Below are 22,348 nucleotides of genomic sequence, written 5' to 3'. Positions count from 1 at the left end.
CAAAACAAACAGAAATTCAACCACCCACCTAAAGAGAAAGCCACATGATCATTAGAGCATTTAGTTTATTTTAATCTCCCAATTTTGATATGTGCATAACATCTGGAGTCTGTTTCTCGTTAAACCTCTGTATCTTGTATAACTGTTTACTCCTCAGAAAAGTGGACATAAACCACTACCAAATAAAAATCCTTTATCCATTTTTCACAGGTTAAAATGACCGTGAGTGCCTACAGCAACAGATTCTTGAGTGAATGACAAGGTTCTTCTAGTACCTCTCTTGCTCATGTATCTAGGAATATGGCCTTAGCTAGGAGTAGAAGGAACACCATATACATGAATAAGGATTAAAACTGAAATATTATCGATATCAGGTATTGAGCACAGAAGTTCTCTCTCCATATCAACATTACCCAAAAGACCACTTTCAGATACTGAAAAAAAATACAAAATGGCAAAAATGAAGTAACTTCCTTTGCTGCTCCCACACTGAGAATTTCTGCTCATGGTTTTGCTAAAGTGTGATCTGTGTCACACACTCCTACATTCAATTCCCTTTTTTAATTCAGCCAGTTGTTTTTGTGAAGAGCACACAATACAACATGAGCTCATGAAACAGCAGAAGTTCATTCTTCTGCAGCTGTTCCTCAGGTTCCGACCTCCACCCAAACTCACAGCACACAATCTTTTCCTTGTGTCTTTTTAGTGAAAGAAAGGTGAAGGTTCCAATCACTGTTGCTGGTTTAGGATTTTTTTTTACAAGATACTGGAAAAGACTTCAGTCTGTCCTTCACAAGATCAAACAGAACTACAACTTCACTTTAAGAAAAAAGAGTGATTTGAAACACCTTTTCTCAACTGCACACAAACACAAGGTTGTTTTTTTTTGTTTTTTTTTTCTGTTAAAAATGTGAGGAAATAAGGAAATAGAATCACAAAGTCACTTGAGTTGAAAGGGACACTTAGAGGTCACCTAGTCCAACTCCCGCAATGAACAGGGACACCTCCAGCTCAATCAGATGCTCAGAGCCCCACCCAGTCTGACTTCCAATGTGTCTCCAGGGATGGGACACACACCACGTCTGTGGGCAACCTGCCCCAGTGCCTCACCCCTCACTTCTTCCTTATATCCCATCTCTTCCTTATAAGCAGATGTTGGAACTGAAGCATTTTTAGATCACACCAGATTTTTAACAGAATCTCAAGTTGCCCTTAGCAAAACACGTGCTTTGTTTAACAGAGGGCATGGTTTCACCACTGATGTTTATTGTCACCAACTCAGAACTGAATCCTGCTTCTGATCTACTCAGAAATACTGTGTGACAATACATCTCTTACTGATCCTTTAGTTTTTGGCAGCCACTGTATGCTAAGCATTAAAACTCTTTGGAGTTTTAATGTGTTGCATCTGTGGAAGTGGGCATGTCTGGTTAATGGCAGATTAGCCATAGGAGTTAATGGTAAGTATCACTGGCTACTTACTCCAGGTCTACAAAACATGACTACACCTTAATGTTCTGTGTAACTCATGATAAAGCCTCTGGAGGCTGTTACAGACAGGAGTGGCTGCCAGGTTCTGTGGTGTTTATATTTCTATCCAACTGTACTGAGAGACACAGCAGCGTTTTGGATAAACAAAGCCTTCAGCAGAAATTATCAACGGCCTTATTATAATCTACACAGACCTACTGCTCAACTACAGGATAATCAAAAGGTAAGCAGTAAGCAGTGCTAGTTTGTTCCAAACAGCAAAAGATCAGCAGACAAAAGAACACTGATGATTAGGAGAAAGCTTAAGTATATTACATAAATAAATGCTAGTTCAAGGAATAAGTTGCTTAAACAACTTCCTGCGATGTATTAACTTGTTCTTAGGTGGAAAAGTAGATGAAAAACAGTATATTATGTCAGGAAGAGTTCTTCAGCCTAACCAGTAAAAAATGTACGGATGAGGAAATTCACACTCACTGGGATACTGGCACCGAGCAGTGCTATGGCACGGAAAAACCCACAGTTGAAGCCCAGCCCAATAAAGGAAAAGAACCTGTGTGGCTTCTGTTTTCCTCTCCCTTCCTTTTTCCTGCCTGTGGCTGTGGTATCGTAGTGCTTTTATTTTGCTGATATTGAAGAACAACAGATGGGAGAACTGGGAACTTTTACTTTTGAGAAGGGAATGTTTTTTATGCTTCTTAAGAAGTGGGCTGATGGACTTAGGTGGAACAATGAAGAAAAGCTCACCTGGTACAACCCTGAAAACTCTTCTGTAGATGTTAATTTCTTGCTTTAGAGTAATGCCAATCAGGGTAAGAGATATTCGAGTCTAAATGCAGGTTGCACACACTCTGTATTTCCTTTGGAAACCCAACCATAATGTGGGAGCAGTGACAGGATCTGAATCTGCAAAGGTGTCTGTGCAGTGGTAATTGTAGTACTGTGTGCTCCTGTGTTTCGCCAAGAAGCCTTAATTCTGGCACTTATCTCACACTTTGTGTACTGCTCAACAAATGCTGTGAGACAGGGCAAATATTTACCTGTTTATCAGTGAATGACATTATTTGGAGAACAGCCGTATTCGCAAAGAAACTCCGCTATCAAGGGGCTCAGAAGGCCCCAGCTCCTCCAAAACCTGCCTGCACCGTTTTTTATGTCAGGAACGCGTCCTGAAGAGTAAAAAGAGTAAAAGAAAAGAACCCTATGAAATATTTACCCTTCAAATTATAAAGCAATTTCTTTGTAACTGCTTGCTCCCACATGTGTAACTGGTGAGGTGATTATGTTGCACAGACCTGGACATAGTGAGCTTTGTTTTAAAAATATTTTACATTCACAATATAGATACATGCAACTGCTGTTGTTGCTTCGTGGCAAATCAACCAGTTATACTCATATAAATATTTTTTTATCTTCCCATTTCCATGTGGTTTCCCCTGTAATTGTTGCATGGACTCTGAGTCAGAACCCTGCTGCCCTTTATCAAATCCATCTGAGGGTTCAAGAGTCATAATCAGGCCAGATCGCATGGGCCCTGGGCAGCCTGGTCTAGCATTAAATGGGGAGGTTGGTGGCCCTGCATGTGGCAGGGGTTGGAGATTCATGATCCTTGAGGTCCCTTCCAACCCTGCCATTCTGTGATTCTGTGATTGTGGGGTAAGCCACAACAGTGTGAGTAAACTAGTAGGGAAGGAACACGTCAGGAGAAAAACAGACTAATGCATCAGAATTGAGGGAGATTCAAAAAACAGACAAATTGAAATGGAGAAAAAAGGTGTCCTCAGTGGCATGATTTCAGCATATAATCAGTGTTACTATAAATCAGAGGTTTGGCTTTTATGCAATAAACATTTCTTCCCCATTAGTATTTCTCCCCTACAAAAAAAATCCCTCAACTAACTAGGCAGATCTACCTGCGGTCAAGTTGAAAAGAGATCAAATATTGATTTTGTAGATCTGCAATAGGGCAAAAGAGTCCCATATAATATACCATATGTATGATATCGTGTGTATCAAGAAAGTCATAAATGTCACGCTCTCCGCTATCTGTAAACGTGTGAACGAGTCTCTCAAGCCTGGGACGTGCAGTGTGACACAGTGTTACGGAGTGAGACCACCCTGCGCCGCACACGGAAGGAGCCGAGGTGAGCAGAGCACGGGGTGCCCACGCGGCGCCGGCGCTCAGCGCAGCCGCTCTCTCCCTGGTACGCCCGTAGCCCAGAAGCTGGTTTGCAGCTCCCCGTCCTCCGAGGGGCCGATGACAGCGGTCCTGCACTCAGTGGTGTTTCCCACTCTTAGAGGCGGCGGATGCCCTGGCGACAGTGCCGCTCATTGCCGCTGCAGTGGCCTGGGGGGGGTAGGCGGGGCGGTACGGCAAGTAAACTTCTGGATGTAAGGACCTCCCGAGTCTGCACTCCTTACAAAACACGGGCCGGTATCTGTAAGCCTAACTCAAGGTTCGGCAGGGAGAGAAGTGCAGCTGACTGCACAAGACCCCATAACAAAAACCGCGCGCCCTCTCCAGCAGAGGGATAGTCCTTAACCCGCCAGCAGCTCCCAGCCTGGCCCGAAGGCAGAGGGACGGACACCGTCCCGCCCGGCAGCCGCAGCACCGAGCGGGCGGAGGCACCTGCCGCCGGCGGGCCATAGCCGGCTGCTACCTGTCGGCCGACCAGAAAAAATCGCGCGGAGCGCCATCCGAGCGGCAGCTGCGCCGCGACAAGCGGGACGCGCGGCGGGAGCTGAAGCTGCTGCTGCTGGGTGAGTGCGGCTCGGCGCGGGCGCGGGCGCGGGGCGGCGGGGCACGGCGCGGCCCTGGGACGGGCGGTGCCAAAAGAAAAGCCGTAGCGCTGACGTACCGCAGTGCCACGTGCCTGGCTGGCCGTCGCCGGTTGGCGGCCTGGAGGTGTGCGGTTGGCTGACGCAGCCGTCAGAGGGAATGGCTGCTTGTTTTCTGCAAGGTCTTTGGGGAAGACTGATAAATTTTGAACCTTGCTGTGAATATTTGTAAGGAATAGGATTCGGCTGCCAGAAAGTTCCACCGCAGGAGTGGAGTCCTGTTTGTTGGGAGCGTCTGCGAAGCCTGTGAGTGACTTTCTTCCCAGTTCGCACTCTGCCTGTACGCTGTGCAGATGTTGCAGTGCTCACCAGTTGCAGACTTCTTCCTCTTCTTGCATTTGGGATATCACACTAACTCAAAACATAGAGGGAGTTCTTTTGCACAATTCCGCTGTTTTAACCAGAAACACTGGTGTGTGTGCTAAAGTTGGTGAAAAAAACTCAGAGTAACAAAAGTACTCCCCCTAACAAGAACAACAAAAATGCACCAGCTCTTTATTTGTATTTTCTCCAGTTGAAATCACTGTAATTCACACATTCTCCCACTACATGCAGCACTGAACAGCTGTGAATGTTGTATGTTTCACCCAACAGCTGGAAGAATTTTTTATTAGCTGGCTTCTCCACTTGAAAGTTGTGCAGGAAACATAAGTGTAATTTGTTAGATCCAGATGTATCAGATTCTCAGTGTAATGACAGTTACGGGAAAGACAGAACCAGGAGGCAAAACCGGGGGAGCTGCTGCATCTAGAGGTGGTGTTTGTATGCCTCTGTGGTGGGATGAAGTGAGGTTGTTGGCGAGGGTGATGCCCTTAGGCAGGTGCTTAAGTGCCTGGCCAGCATGCCAACGTGGTCTGTGGGGGTGAGCAGTGCGGAGGGGCTTGGCTCTGCAGTCTGGAAGGTATGTATGTAACGTGGCTGATTCCTTTATGCTGGTAATTATGATACTTGTGTAGAACATCGATGTAACCATATTTGGACAGATATTTTATGTATTTGGCAGAAAGCATAATTTAAGTGTGTAGTTCCATTCAGTGAAAAGTAAATGATCATCTTGTCTGGCAAATATAGCAGTACCTTATTTCTTTTACAGGAAAAGGAAAAAAAAACATGTTATTCTGAATGACTGTTAATCCTACAACGTTTTGTCTTCTGAAAGCAATTCTTCAGGAGTGAGAATGGCATAAAATAACTTCCCTCCTTCCAGTAACCAGCTCTCAGCATCCACCTCTTTCAGTCTCAGAAGCTTCCTGAGCCACCTGAAGTTCCTGACCTTTCAGTAGTTCTCACTGTATTCTTCTTCCATGAGCTTATCTAACATTTTTGGCCATCTAATGCATTTTCTGGCAGAAGATGTTCATTTTACCTGTGCTTTGTGTGAGAAAATTCTACCATTTGTTTTTCATTTCCTCATATTCATGGGAGGGCCAGGTGGAGGTTAGGGGCAGGTTCTGCACCATAGGGCGGTGGGCACTGAACAGTCAGCCCAGAACAGGGCATGGCCCTGAGCTGGTGGAGTTCAAGAAATGTTTGGACAGTGCTCTAAGACATTGCGTCTGATTTTTGGTCAGTCCTGTATGGAGCCAGGAGTTGGGCTCAGTAATCCTTATGGACCCCTTCCAGCTCAGGATATCTTCTATGATTCTTATTCAAAAACTCGTAATATTAGTTTAGAAAGAAGCAGAATACTGCCAATGCCTATCCAGTCTTCTCCATGTCTCTTGGTTATGCATACTTACTACATCTCTCTTCAGTCATCTGTGTGATGAAGATGAAGCACATAAATTTTCTTCACTGTGCCCAGGTGTGTGCATGACAGCAGTGTGCTAATAAAGGGGGATGTACTGTACTTTGAAAGCTTAATTCTTCTTGAGACATTCACTGGGGAATGGCAGTTTTGTTTTTATTTTATTTTATTTTATTTTATTTTATTTTATTTTATTTTATTTTATTTTATTTTATTTTATTTTATTTTTTCACACACCGGTTTTTATTATAGCCCACAAGCATCTGCTTCCTGCCTCTTCCTGTTCTGCTTCCCTGCTCCAGGCTTCTCTGGAGTGAGAGAGCAGACTTTGGAAAGAACTCATCTTGCTCCATAGCACTGAACCCACTTACAGAACAGACCTGCCTGAAGGCAGCATTATGTGTTCCCAAGTATGTGTCTTAATACCACAGTCAGCATTACAAAGCTTTGCTGTCTGTGTCAGATTAGGATATGAGAAATTCTCACCCTTATGTGACAGCAATAGGTGCACTTCTGATAATAAAGGGATCCCAGCAAAAATTTATGATTGAAGGGGTTTGTTGCCAGAGGAAGTGTGCACATGTGCTGAAAAACAACTTTATATCTGAGAGGAGACATGGTATATTCTTGTCCAGAAAGCTTACTGAAGTACACAGAAGTTTATAAAAGGAATACTTAAATTGTCATTGCAAATGAACCTTTGATAAAAAGTCTCTATGCGTGAGAAAGATAGTCCTGCTTATGAGTGTTAGTAAGCAGCATACTGTGAATGGTGGCTGTTGGTGCAGTCGGTCCTTCAGAATACTCCTCATGGCCACTTCAAATGGATTTTCCTACAGCCTGCATTGTTATAATGGGGCCAAGTGTGGAGAGGGCCATGCTGGACAGTCAGAGTCATTAGTTCTTCATGAGAAGAGATGTCTTTGGGGGCTGTTTCAAAGATAGCTGGCAGTCAGTACATTGACTTCTGTTTGGAAGCAGAAGGATCTCCTAACTAGCAATGTCGTGACAGATTTCACTGAAAGAATACTGCACATCTGAGATACCAGCTGTTGTAGCCCTTTATTTTCTGGAAGCATCTGGAAAGCATCTGGAAAGTATCACATGGGTGAACCACTTTTTTTCTTTCCCCTTTCTTCCCCCCCCCCCCCCTCCCCCCCCCCCATACACACTTATTTTAGACCATTCTTTGGCATGGAGAAAGAAAACCAAATGAAGCTTTAATGAAAGTTATAGAGATATCTGTCATGGCTATTGTGCGTTGCTGTAGTTGTTTAGAAATCTTCCCATTTCAAACAAACGTTAATGGAAGAAATCATGACACTTAAGACTGAATAATTCATTTTGGAGCTCCTGATGTAGTGAGGGACCTGCACTGATTTTTGCATTTGCTCAGAGAATATACAAAAGATATGCACAGAGAGAACAGATTTTGACTGTCTTCTGAATATGAGAAGCCCTGGGAGAAATCCCAGTCTAAGCATGTAGCAGAATCTTTCTGTGAGATCTGGCTTCACTGCTACTATAAAATGAACAAAAGAAAGAGTTTCTAAGCATATTCAGATGCAACCTGGTATGAATCAGTCTAGTTTAAAGTCTTTTCTTGTAATTGGGCGTCTGGAAAGAAAGGTATTACACTAAACAGGAACTTCTGTATGGGCAGATAAAGCACTTGATAACATAAAAGAAGCAAGAAACCACCTTAGGCCTCCTGTTTTCCTAAAAGAAATAATTGCATTTCTACAGAAAGCATAAATTTAACTTCCTCACTATAGGAAAATTCTAGATTCATCATCATGGTTAATTTTTTTCTTTTTCCAAAGCACTGGAGAACACTTGGCTGATGTCTACAAATGTATTAAAATTGACTATTTTTGAGTGATGGTGTAGGAATAAGGAACTTCTCCATGACTAAGTGATTTGAATTTACTTGAGGTAGAAAGTCATGTAGAAAGGAAATTCTCAATCTAGTGGTGATAAAGTCCTTAGCAGATCTGTCCTTGTAGTTGCTAATTTATACTGCATAAACTAGTCTGATATCAACATCTTCTCATCTGAATTTAAAATAAGAGGCAATATCAAGCATTTAGAGTGAGTCCTGAACTGCTTCAAAAAAGTACATCCAGCAGGTGGGGGGAGGTAGTCCTGCCCTTCTACTCTGCACTGTGGTGAGACCTCGCCTGGAATACTGCGTCCAGATGTGGAGTTCTCAGTACAGGAGAGATGTGGACCTGCTGGACTGCATCCAGAGCAGGGCCACAGAAATGATCCAAGGGATGAAACACCTCTCCTACAAGGACAGGCTGAGAGAGCTGAAGCTGTTCAGCCTGGAGAACAGAAGGCTCTGAGGTGATTTGATTGTGGCCTTTCAGTATCTAAAGGGGGCTATGGGAAGGAAGGGAACAGGCGCTTTAGCAGGATTTGCTGTGACTGGACGAGGGGAAATGATTTCAAACTTAAAGAGGGGATATTTATATTAGATGTAAGAAAGAAGTTTTTTACAGTGAGGGTGGTGAGAGACTAGGACATGTTGCCCAGAGATGGAGTGGATGCTTTGTCCCTGGGGACACTCAAGGACAGACTGGATGAGGCTCTGAGCAGTCTGATTTAGCTGTAGGTGTCCCTGTTCATTGCAGGAGTTGGACTGCGTGGTCTCCAGGTGTCCCTTCCAACTCAAATTCTATGATTCAGTGATTTTGTTTTAGTGGTTTGCAAAAAGAGAAGTTGGAAATATGGCTCTAGAGAAAGCAGATGCATGAACAAGTGCTTGTTATCGATTGAAATTCTGATTGTGTAATACAGTTTCTGAGAATAAACAGTATAATTCTTTAGAAGCTAACTTGAACAAATAATTCATGGAATCACAGAATGTCAAAGATTTGATCATCTAGTTCCAATCTTCCTGCTGTGGGCAGAGTTGCCAATGACATCATGTCACCAAGGGCCCCATGCACAAGCTTTGTTACTGCTGACAGTTGTAGAATATTTATCAGCTGTATGAGTTGCGTGTGGCTGATCTGCGTTGTGAAGAACGAAGTCCAGTGATCATGTGTGGATATCTAAGAGTAGCTCAGTGTACAAATAGTCAGTGTACAAATGCATCTTTCTTCTCAAATATTTATGAATTACATTTCAGGCAGCTGGATTAAGGTGGAACAGAAAAACTCAGTGTGCTTTAATACTGAGAATGTGATTGTGTAGGGCTGTAGGTAACAGCTTCCTGGGTAAACGTCCTGAGGGATAAAGCCAGGTGCCTAGTTTACAGTGACTATCTGAAACCTTTGCTCAGATCTCGGTCCATTATTATGTGTTGTCAAGACTAATTTTGGTCAAATTGAATTTTATTTTTGAGGAACTTCTGTTCAAGATATCAGATGATAATTCATGAATTCCCACATACATTGGGATTAATACAACTTTCCTGCTCTTTTAATAAAACAGCACATTTCACTATGCAGTCATGAATGCTTGAAATAGTACATGAAAATACCATTCCTTTGCTTGACAGTGCAGCAGAAGAATTACTAAACGCTAATGTTTTGCATGAAAAGCCTTTTCTGCCTTCACTGTGCATTAAAATCATGTTATTTTCCTGCTTTGGGTTGCACTGTGCTTCATTTTGGGGGAATATGTCTTGTGTTTCTAAACTGATGCCATCACTATCAAAACATGAAAGAATATTTTAAAAAAATGCTCAAAGGGGTGACAGTTCCTAAAGAACTAGAAAGGGTTGTTTTAAAATTAAAACAAGAAGAGTATTTTGTGGAGGAAAAAAGATTACAGAGCTTTGTTTCCTTTGATTCTCTATTACCTGATTTAAAAAATCCTTATGTTGGTTTGGAAGGGGAGAGATGAGGAGTGAGGAGAGGAAGACATTTTGTTGAGAATGTTTCTTAATTGCCTGGTCCCAAAAAGGTAATCAACACTGAAAGAAGTAAAGTATTTGCCATTCCCTCATTTTGTAAAAGTACAGTGTATATTTAATCTTTTTAATTTGTATAATCATCCAGACATGTTGCTTCATTTGCAAACATCAAAAAGAAATCAGAAGGTATTTGGATGTACATTTTTTCCAAAGGATATAAATATATCCAAGGCACATAGACATAAATCATCTGATGGTAAGATACCTTACGAGTCCTTAAAACTCTTGTTAATACAATTGCTTATAAACAGAAACATTGGAAAAGGGCACATGAAACAGGCTTTTAAAAGGAGATTGTACTGAACGGTTAACTTTTAGCTGATAGGATTTTTAATGTTGTGTGGGTTGCTATTTTCAATATGCTAAAACAAAAGTTCACATTTGATCCAAGCAATTAATATTTGGCTCTAAATTAAAGTCAAATTACAATAAAATGCATGGAAATCAGAGGAAAAGAACTGCTGGTAATTAACAGGGATCTACCATTTTGCCCAAGTACTTACCCATCTGCAGTCAGTAAAATGATCTGGCTTGTGATTTACAAGGCTGTGATGAAAGATTCCTTTGATAAGCAGATAGAAAAATGAAATGAAATAATAAAATAAAATAAAATCAGGTCCTATAAACTTCTGTCATTGAAATTTCCATTCTCTGTAATACTTAATTCCTGAAACTTAACACTAGCTCACAAATTTTTTAGAGCATTCCTCTTGAACTTTGAGTTAAGCAGCCTGTGATCTCTCTTGTATCCTAGTGCTTTTTTCTGTGCCTGGCCTCAACACTATTGTATGTACAAAATGCTGTGTGAATATAGGTGAAGATTTTGCAGACACAGCCTTATTTGCAGTATATCAGTAGGGCTAGCAGAGGGTCAGCTGTTACCCTTACCCTTTTCTGCTTCTCAGATACATTCATTACTTGATGTTTAGCTGTTAACTGAATCTCATTTTCTTTCTTTCTTTAAAAAAATAGGTATTTAAAAAAAAAAATCAGTATTTTTGTCTAACCTGTTATATCTTCTGAAATCTTCCTCTAGTGTCTGTGGAAATCAGTTTGAGAAGTCAGAGCTAAACATACTGTAAGATATGGTTGAAAAATGAGAGCGACGGCTTATGGTACCCTGCTATGAAAAAGATGTAAAGTCTGAGTTTAGAATTATAGATTAGAATGAAAGAATGATATTATAAATCCTTCAACATTTGGTTTGCATTGTGTAGGCAACACAGAATGAAAATTACAGCATGAGAAATTTTGAAATGAATTTCAGCCACTTCCATTTGCAGTTTTCTTACTGAACTGGATATTGAAAGCACAGCATGGAGTGGAAGCCCTTCCCACTGAAAGCTTTCAACTTAAAGCCAGCATTATGAAAAGCAGTGTGAAAAGAATTGGTAAAAAGGTGACTTGTTCAGTTTGCTTTGTTCTGTTTGTCACAGTGATGTTCATGTTTCAGTTATGTTACTTTGTGTGTGTGTGTCTGAAAAGGTAGGCAGAAGGGAACAAAATTTGATCTTGTGTTTAGGGTCTAGTTTCTCTTAAGTATAATTTTAGAAAAGCTAAATTTGAGACCCTTAAAGCTCAAGTACAAATTAGGCATGCATGCTTGTAAACAAAAAATCAAAACATGAAGGAAAACTTCTTTACATGTGATTTTGCTGCTGTTTCCTCCAGTGTGCTCTTAAAAAGGTGACCTTTTCCAATTGTCCAGATAGTCCATAATCGAATATTTATGCTCTTCTAATATTCTGGGAAGATTAATGTTCTGTAAATGGTTTTGTTGTGTTGTGTTTTATTAATATATTTATTTTACTACGCGGAGGAAAATACTCTGCCTAGAAGTAATTTGCTGCTTTCATTTTCTTGGTGGCTGGAGAGAGTAGGCTTTACTGTCTTGTAGTAGCTGGTGATTGAAATATATGTATATTTAAAATTGAATGAAAATTAAACTGCTTAAAATCTATTTACACTTCTTCAATTTGCCAGAAACTGTACTGGTCCAAGCCTATACTTACGAAAAACCTGTAATAGGTGTGAAGTTCTGCAGCTTTAGTGTGAATGAGTTGCTGCTATTGGGAAACACTTCCCATGTTTTCCATTGAACTAGAAGCAAAAATTTTGTGATTGATCATGTGGGAGATGATGCTGTCTATCATATTGCGTATTTCCTTACTTTCAGGCTTTTCAGCACTGATGCTTCTTCTGCAGACAGAGGTCTCAGCACGTAGTGCTGAGTTCTCTCTTGAATTGTATCCTTTCCATAGGACTAGTTTTGTACAAGAGTACTGGTTTTTCTACAGGAGTAGCACAGGTAAGGAGATCTTTCCACAGCCTTTGTGCATAGCAATGCTGATGTTCTTTGTAGGTGTTTTCTCTGATCACTGTGGAATTGTAGTGTGATTATGTATGTCAGGAAGTTGCAGTGAGCTTAGAGATACTTTTTTCAGACAGTTTTCCAACTTCTGAAGAAAAAATGAGTGTTTGTGGTGTCCATTGATTTAATTAAACTTTAGTAATAGATTGAGCTATTTAACACTGTTAAGTAGTCCTGTATAGTTCTGTTGTATTCCCCAGTAATAATGCTCCTCATTGTCTCTGCAGTTGAAGTACTGGAATCACAGTGAGACCTTTTTTAATTTCTGTATTGACCTAAAGCTGAAATGGCTTATTAGAAGTAAAGATTGCCGTCATTTATTATGTTACACTGAAGGTAGTCCATGGAGGAAGCAATTCTTGGAAAAAACAATATTTGAATGAAAAAAAATAATGGGTTTCCAGATGTATTACATAACTGTAATGTGTTGTTTATTTCACTGTAAGTCTAATAGAATTGTTTTCCATTAAGCTTGTACTTGTGCCTGTCTTTTGCTGAAAAGCATTAGGGCTTCCTAAGAGCAGTAAGGCGTTGGCACAGATAGCCAGAGAAGCAGTGGATGCCAAATCCTTGGAGTTGTTCAACACCAGGTTGGATGGGGCCCTGGGCAGCCCTGCCCACGGCAGAGTTGGAACTGTGTGATTTTTAAGATCCCTTCAAACCTAAGCTATTCTATGATTCTATGATTCATGCAGAGTACCTTGGAAATATCTGTCAGTAGCCACTGTATGAAAATTTAAATGAGAAACAAAATACTTCAAGTAAATAAAGATCTATGCACAAAATGTGGAAGTAAATTACAACTTAACTCCTTTTTTTTTTTTACTCAAATATTTCTGAGGTAATTGTGCCAAGTGTTCACCTATAATCATAAATATGTTTTAAAAGCAAATAAGTTCTCAGCCTGTTATATTTTTTCATAGGAAGGGCTAAACAATTCATTTAGCCCCTAGGAAATATCTGTTTCATAATTTCTAGCTTTGTGTTTGAAATGAAAATGTGTTTCATATAAAAACCTGGCATTCCTTCTCCAGGCAGGAAGCTTTTATACTTCATTCTTTGTTTCATTGTTACTTTGCAATCTTAAAGGTGGGTGTCAGCCTATATTTTTAATTAGGAAGCACCTGTCATGGCACTGAGGCCTCAGCAGAAAGCCCTTACTGGTAAAACACATAGAGGATCCTAATTTCTAATTGAAATTGTTTAGTGCCAACATTATGGATCTGAAAATGGAAAACTTGCAGACCAGTTTTTGTGAAAAGTTCCTACCAGTTCCTACTGGTTAGCTGCCAGACCTCAGCTATGCATACGTGTATTGCAGTTTTGCCTTTTCTCCCTCTCGACTCAATATGAAAACTGTGAATATGAAGCTAAAGTTTATTTTGCTGAAAGTTTTCACTTGTTATTAAACTCAAAAGAACTGTGGCCCTGTAAAATCCTGAGATGGCAGTGCGTTTGTAGAGAGAGCAATTCTCTCTTGTTAAAATATGGCTCAGTGAGATTTCAAACCTCTGCACTTTCTAAAAAGTTATTTACATGTGGAATTCCAAAGAGAAGAGGTAAGCAGTTGTGATAGGTACAGAAATCTGTTGTCTAAATAACTCCAATAGGCCCAGAGAAACTTAGGGGAATTTGAATATCCTGTGACATCAGAGCTTTCTGAAAATGGCATCTAAGTTCTTCAAATCACCTCAAGAGAACAACTTTGCTTAAGCGTGTGCTTAAACACTGAGACAAAATTCTGCCAATATATGAATTACATGGTTATGTTTTTGAAGGGCAGCAATTTCTTACAAAATTGTATTTCATTTTAACACAGAATAGCCCCTTTCTGTCATTGGAGGGAAGCACGCCATTTTGTTTTTTTAAATTCTGCTCAGTAGAAATTTGTTCTTGTGAGATATACTTATCTTTGAAAAAACACAAATGTTTCATTTTAATTTTTGTGTTGTTTTATTTTGCACTGTTATTTCTTTTTGCTTTAATTTTTTTTTTCGTTACAGCCTTCACCAATGTTTAATTTCTTCACCTCTCCTACTTTAAATCCCCCTGATCTCATAAGCTTACTGTTTTTAATAGCTAGATGTTAGAAAATAATAGCTGAAGTACAAGGGATATAGACAAAGGAAATTTTGGGAATTGCATGTTACACAAACTTTTTTTTGGGTATGTGAAGAAAAATAGCTGGTGCTCTGTGAAACGTAGATTGAACAAAAGAACATGTTTAGTATTTGTAGTCTTTATATTGCATTTAATACTTGTGAGCTTTCAGTGTACGTAGATTTACAGACATTAACAAGACAATATTTGTCGTGTACTTAGAATTGATAGAAGTATGAAGAAAATGATGAGGGATTGGTGGCACAGTATTCCAGCAGCATGTTTCAACTCTTAATTCAAATGCTACTGAATTATAAGCTATGAAAATGGATGTGGTGGGGAGATTGTGTAGCGATACTGTGTGCATTTTGCATAAAGAACATAAAATAGTGTAATTGCAGAAGTCAGGACTTTGATGCTATGCAGTAGATCAGAACACAGTTTGACTATTCCCAAATTTTTCAGAAAATACTGTATTTGTGAACAGGTATACTGCTGTGTGACTGCAATTTAAGATACTGTTTTCTGGAAGAGCTACTTGAATATTTTAGAGATTAACACTTCTCTGTTGGTAATAGTTGCTGTAGTTAAATTCTGGTTGGTGCTGTGTGGAGCCAAGTGTTAAACTTGATGACCCCTGTGGGTCCCCACCAACTAGATGAGATATTTTATGATACTGTGAAATTATAACAGTGGAATGGCTTCCACTGTACTGAGTATACTTTGGACTTCGAGTACAATGCCCAGCCAGTATCTGTTTTCATACTGCTAGGAGTATCATAGAACCATAAAATCATAGAATCACCAAGGTTGGGAAAGACCTACAAGATCACCCAGTACAACCATCCACTCATCACCAATAGTTTCTACTAAACTATGTCCCTGAACACAACGTCCAAACATTCGTTGAACAAGTCCAGATTTGGTGACTCCAACACAATGCTGTGCAGCTCATTCCAGCACCTGACCACGCTTTCAGAGAAGCAGTATTTCCTAACATCCAACCAGAATCTCCCCTGGCACAACTTAAGTCGTTCACTCTAGTCCAATCACTAGTTGCACGAGAGAAGAGGCTGACTGCCAGCTCACTACAACCTCCCTTCAGGTAGTTGTAGGGAGTGATAAGATCTCCCCTGAACCTTCTCTATAATTGCATGTGTGGCTGTATTTGTAGAAGAATGCATATTTTCTAGATTTTTTCTTTGTAGAATCATTCCAAGAATCAGCTTCACTTGTGTTTGCATGTAATTCAGGGACATGCATGGAGATTTTTTCATGACCCTATATTACAAATATAGTAAATTCAAGAATTGTTTATTATCAAAAAGACAATAGCAGCAGTAGAATTATTCTGAAACTCCAATCAAGACTGCTTTGATTAAATAAAATAATCATCATTCAGGCTGTTTAGAAGCAGTGGAGATCTCCTGCCTTTGATTTTAGTACTAGTGTGATGTTTTGCACAACAATTTTTTCTTGAACTAAATATTTTTCTGTTGCTGCTCTTTTTAGAATGGTCACCCATTTAACTATACCTCCTTGACACATGATTTCTGGAGTAATCTTTACCAAATTTATTTTGTCTCTTAAATTGTTCTTCAACTATCTACCTTTTACTTCTGGTTTTGGGTTAGGACATTGTAATGGGATTGTAAGTATTTTGGATGATGTATTTTGAAAATAGTCATTACTAGCTTGTTATCTGTAGCCCTGAGTGTATCTATGTATCTGGAAGCTGTATTTTTATTCAGTGCAAATTATATATTCTAAAGATGAGTAATAGCTCTTTGCTTATGAGGTTTAAATTGTAGCATTTTATGACTATTGATTTACTTTCCTTTTTATTTCCTTGATAAGTTCCATCCAGCTATGTTAAATTTAATATAACAGCCACAGGAAAGCAAAATATTAACAGGCTAATATATGCTCATATATTATCTGGGAGCCTGTTCATAAAATAAAGTTCTTGGAGCTTGTTCTCATCTCTTGATTGAACTAAAAATGTTGGAATACCTAAGTCAAGAAACCATTTTCTTTTTCAAGAAAAAAAACAAAACATCAGGAATAGTCCATGCGAATTTAGTATGGAGAAATCGTTGCTTTACCAAACTGGTAAGTTTCTACAATGAAATGACCAGTTTGACAGATGAGGGGGAGCAGTGAGTATTCTCTTTCTGAACTTCATTAAGGTCTTAGATACTGTCCCCCATGAAGTCCTCATAGAGAAACATAAGCTGGATGGGCAAGCAGTGAGGTAAATAAAAAACTGGCTGAATGGTATGTCCACAGGGCAGTGATCAGTAGAGGTTAGTGATGAATAGAGCACTCCACAGGTTAATAGAGGGTCTAGCCCTGTTTACCATCTTTGCCAATGACTTAGATAATGAGGCAGAGTGTAATCTCAGCAAGTTTGCATATAATACAAAACTGGATGGAAGTGGATGATTCACCAGGTCACTGAGAGTGAAAACAGCAGACTGGAGAGATGTTCTGTTATGTACTTCATGCAGAAGAAATGTCTTAAACCTGGTGAGGAAGAACTCTTTGTTACAGACAGTGGACTGTCTGGAAAGCATCTTTACAGAAAAAGCACTGGAGGTCCTGTTTGGACCTGAGTCAGCAATGTGCCCTTGCAGTATGAAGGCTAACAGTTCTTGGCTGCACTATGTAAAGTGTTGCCAGCAGATCAAGGGAAGTCATTCTTCCCCTCTACTCAGCCCTGGTGAGGTCATACCTGGATGTCTAGTTTGGGTTCCCTTAACCCAACAGTAAGAGAAATAAGGACATACATGGACATACTAAAAGGAGTCCAGTGCAGAGCCAACAGGATGCTCAGTGGTCTGTAGCACTTCACCTATGAGGACAAGTTGAGAGCGCTGTGACTGTTTAGTCTGTAGAAGGAGAGGCATCTGTTTTTCAGTGTTGATGAATACCTGAAGGGAGAACGCAGAAGGAGTGGAACTGGGTTCTTTTGATTGGTGTTTAGCAGAACAAGAAGCAATAGGCACAGACTGGAACACAGAGTGTTCTACCTGATCTTCAGGATTCACTTCTTTACAGGTAGTTTGTGAAACACTGTCGGAGAATACCCAGAGAGATTGTTTTTCCTTCTTGGATATCTTTAAAATTTATCTGTACGTGATCCTGTCTGCTCTGGGTGGCTCTGTTTGAGCAGGAGGTGTTAGAGTGGATGACATCCAGACATTAGTACTGTTAGCTTTCTTTTAATCATTACTAATTAAATAATAATGCTAATAAAAATATCCAAATTGCAATAATAGAAAATTTGTAAACTTTGGTCCAAAACTCCACACCATATTTAGGTGGTGTGCAGAATTGGATGTGCAGTAGCTGTGCTTTGATCCTGCTCAGCCTCTTAGGGTCCCTTTCTGTTTAGTCACCAGTTGCTCTTTAGTAATATGCTATTCTGTCTAACACCTGATTCCTAGAGCTGCGCAGGATTGATGACATTCAGGTTCATTTTTCCTCTTTGAGATCCAAGTAGCTTTTTAAAACTCAGTTTTATTATTTCTCTCAGCAGAGCTTTTATACAAGGTGCCCTTGCTTCTGGGGCTCATATTTCCATCAAGTTCTAGGTTCTCCTTATCTAACTAGTATGTTATTTTGGGCTATGTTTTCATCTACCTAGTCACAGAGTTGTGGAATTCCTAACGTCAGATGAGACCGTTGTCAAAACCCCTGTTCAAATCAGAATTACCTGGAGATCAGGACCATGTCCAGTTGGATTTTGAGTATACTTCAAAGTTAAAAACAACCATTCTGGCAGCTTGTTCAGTCACCTTCATAGTAATGTTTGTGGCAACAGGACAAGGGGAAATGGCCAGAAACTGCAGCATAAGAATTTCTGCACCAATATGCATAAGAACTTCTTTACAGTAAGGGTGATGGACCACTGGAACAAGCTGCCCAGAGAGGTTGTGGATTCTCCATCTCTGGAGATATTCAAGACCCTCATAGATGCCCACCTGTGCAGCCAGCTGTAGGGGGCCTGCTTTGCAAGGCTGTTGGACTCGATGATCTCTGGAGGTCCCTTTCTAGCAGTTACAATTTTGTGATTCTGTGATTTTTTCCATGTTTAAACAGAATTTTTTATGTTCCAATCTATGTCATTTGCTTGTTGGGCACAACAAGAAAAGTCTAATTTTTTTTTTTTTACTCTTATCATAGGTATTAAGGCACATAGATAAGATTTCCCTTTAATTTTTCTATTCCAGGATGAAAGTCCCAGCTCTCTCAGCCTTTCCTTATATGAGAAATGCTCTAGTCCATTAATCATCTTCATGGCGATTTGTTTTCTCTCCAGTGTCTGTATGTACCGGGGAGTCCAGCATTTCAGATGTGGCCTCGTAGGTGCCTGAGTAGAGGGGAAGAAGGAGGTCTGTGTGATCTCATATTATACTGGTGAATATAACAATCTAGAGATGCTTTTCCCTTTTGTTATAGCTCTTTTTCTTGTTGTCACCAGTGCCAATACTTGGGGCAATACATGACAATGTACCATTACTGAAAGATTTAAAATGCCTTCAGGAAGAATGATTGTTGCAAGGAACCTTGCCAACTGTTTACTTTTAAAATAAAATAACAGACAAAGAAACTATATTGCACATAGTACCAACATGTCTTTTCCATTCTAGAAAGTTTCTGGTAGAAATGCATCCTCAGTTGTTACACTCACTCAAGCCAGAATTTGCAACTACCTCCCAAATTCAATGGTCTACAATTTTTAAACTTCTGAAGTTTCAGCTAGGCACGCTGGATCAAAAATTTAAGATAATAAGCAAAGTAAATTCTTCAGTCTTACTTGGATGAGAACTGTGGGCTCAGCCAGCAAGACTACAATTTGTGCCATGTACCCAAGCATCATGGTGCAGGAAACATCGCTGCGTTCATTTTTAAAAAAAGAAATTTATTGAAAATTTCTTTCACTAATGGAAAATTTTCCATGAACACTAAAATGAAGGCTTACAGTGGAAGCATGAAAAAAGACATGGTGTTTGGTGGGTTTTATTCCTAACGACAGCAAATTGTTTCTAGCTGGTTCATTCTAAGGAACTTCCACAGGAAATCTTTGCTTTGATGGTTTCAATTTAAATAAAGAACAGAAGTGTTTCTGTTTCGTCATTTACTCTTAAAGTTAGGATATTAGTCAGTGTCATTCTCAGTGTTTGGACTACTTTTTGTTGATCTGATTTCCTGTTCTGTCTGCTTTGAAGTCAGAATTCCAAACTTTGCATGACCAAAAAAAAAAAAAACCAAAACAAAACAAAACAAAAAAACAGAAAACATGTCACAGTTGTGCCCTTTTCATATCATGCCACTACTCTGAACATAAAATCTTGCTCTATTGATTTTTGTAGTTCTTGTGTCTGAAACATGGAAGGTTTTGATTATGCGTGTGGCGTCATGGTATTTCTTATAGGACATTGTGATATCTTGGATACTGGTGAAGCATAGAATTTGGAAAACAGTGAAAATACAAGATACAGACTCATGAAATTTCCTCACAAAGTGGATTTCTTAGTTCAAAATGCATTATTTTGTTATTTGCCAGCAAGAAGAAGAATAAGAATCAAAACTGTATTCAGTTTCAATTAGTTTTCAATTGGTTGAGTTCTATAACAGTGTGAGAAAAAATGCATATCATTTTAGGAAAGTCTTTTTTATAAAACAATCAAAAACTCCAAAGCCTCTTTAAGCATTCTATTAGATAATCATCATCACATATGAATAATTTACTTAGCATGTTTGTTTATTGCAGATGAAATATGAGTGTAATTATCTTCTATAAACTTTCCTTGTCCTTTTGAAAACTTACATTGTAATGAATTTTCTACTCTTGCTAGTTTTCTGCAGTCAACAACTTTCACTGGTAGATATCAAGGTTTTGTAGATTTGGTGCCGGCTTCCATCTGTTTGGGCTAATGAAAGATGGACTGCATGGGCAACATTTTCCTAGCAATGATGCCATTATAGTAGCTGTGAAACAGTGAGTTATTTCCACTGGTGCTTATTTTTATGAGTGCAGTGTTCATCACTAGTGAAAATATATATCTAATGGTGGTGATTATGTTAAGAAAGCGTTTTGTAGCTGAGAATTTTCTCTATTAAATAGTGTCATTGTGCTCTTTGTAGTTTCCATGAAAGTACATATGAAGCATTACTTTCAAAGTGACCTACACATTTGAACTCAGAATTTGTATTATATTTGAATACACAACAGATGTATTTTCAGTAAAATAAACACAGAAAAATAAAACTGGATATTCTAGCATTGTGTTGCACACTGAAATGATCACTTCTTTAAGTAATGAAGTTTGAAATCATATCCTCTATTCTGAAGCCATACTTCAATAATGTTTTCATTAATAACTTATAAGTCAGCACCAAAAATACTTTCATAAATTATCCAGGGCTGTTTGAACTTTGACAGTACACATTCAAGCATTCACTGCTCATCTCTGACAGTGCTTATTCATCTGCTATTTAGCTATGTTAGTGCTGTTATCTGTATAAAGCATCATCTGAAGCTTAGAAAGTAAAAGGAAACGAAAATGGATTTTGCTATCTTATCTGTATGGCAAAGTATATTACCAAAAGTGGTCATTTCTTTAAGATTTACAGTGAATTACCTGAAAATGTTTTTATTCTGCATACAGTCTTTTGTGCATGCTGATTTTCAGTGGACAGATGGACAGCCACAGTGATGTTCTTGAGGTCTTCTGTTGCAAAGAACATACAGGTATGCCTATTTCGAGGTGTTTGATAATAAGCATACTTATAGAATCATGGAATCATAGAATCCTTAGAGTTGAAAGGGACCTTTAAAGTCCATCTAGTGCAACTCCTCTGCAGTTAACAGGGACATCCACAGCTAGGTCAGGTTGCCCTGGGCCTGATCCAGCCTTACCTTGGAAGTTTCCAGGGATGGGGATCAACCACATCTCTGTGCAGCTGCTCCAGTGCCTTACCACCTTCACTGTTGACTGGAAGAAATTGTTGCATTCTTTCTACTTCCCCAGCAGCAGAGATCCCAGAAAAATTGGAGATAATTTGAACTGGATGTGAAGTTAGAGTAGGGTTTTACTGCTGGTGGTGCACAGATAATAAAATTGGAACTTAAAACACTACATCTGAAATTTAAGTGTAGTGTCAGTGGCTTTCAGATTAACATTGCTGATGACAGTTCTTTCATTTATTAGCAGTTGGGCAGGGAATCTTAGAAAGTTCATTGGGTTTTGTAATAACTTAAGTACTCTCTTTTTGAAATGAAAACATAAAATCATAGAATCATTTAGGTTGCAAAAGGCCTCTAAGGTCAAGTCCAACCATTAACCTAGCACTTTCAAGACTACCTCTAAATCATGTTCATAAGCACCACAACTACACATCTTTTAAATACATCCAGGGATGGTACTCAGCTACTTCCCAAGGAAGCCCTTTCCACAACCCTCTCTATTGGCTGTATATTCTGCCAGGTGTCAATCAATACCTACAAATCATGTCTATTCTCAATATTCTATATAACTACTCAGAGTCCTATGTTCTCTGCATGGGTTCATGATGGAAAGTGGAATTGTTTTTTCTCTCTGGCAGAAAAAAGAAAGAAATGTGGCAAGAGCAGATAAGCCTCCTTTTGCCCTGCAACAAAAAGTGCTAATGTAACATCTGACTAATTAAGGATTACATAAGGAAATATTTTTTACAAGTCCCACAGCTTGCTATTTGTGCTTAAGCAGTGTATATTGGATCATAATGTGTTTACTAATTGTAAACTGGAGGTAAGGGATGAGTAGTTCATGGTAGATTTTTTTTGAAAGTATTCAGTCAGAGTACTAAAATGTTTGGATTCATTAGA

General features: G+C 39.3%; 1 pseudogene; it reads left to right on the top strand.

The window, feature by feature from the left end:
- The first annotated feature begins 3,484 nt into the window (after positions 1-3,484).
- Positions 3,485-22,348, top strand: part of LOC125687387 (guanine nucleotide-binding protein G(s) subunit alpha isoforms XLas-like) — a 53,947-nt pseudogene continuing 35,083 nt past the window's right edge.

Source organism: Lagopus muta, chromosome Z, assembly GCF_023343835.1.
Source record: "Lagopus muta isolate bLagMut1 chromosome Z, bLagMut1 primary, whole genome shotgun sequence".
Lineage (NCBI taxonomy): Eukaryota > Metazoa > Chordata > Aves > Galliformes > Phasianidae > Lagopus > Lagopus muta.
The sequence above is the reverse complement of the archived record's forward strand: the minus strand, read 5'-3'. Positions and strand labels throughout refer to the sequence as shown.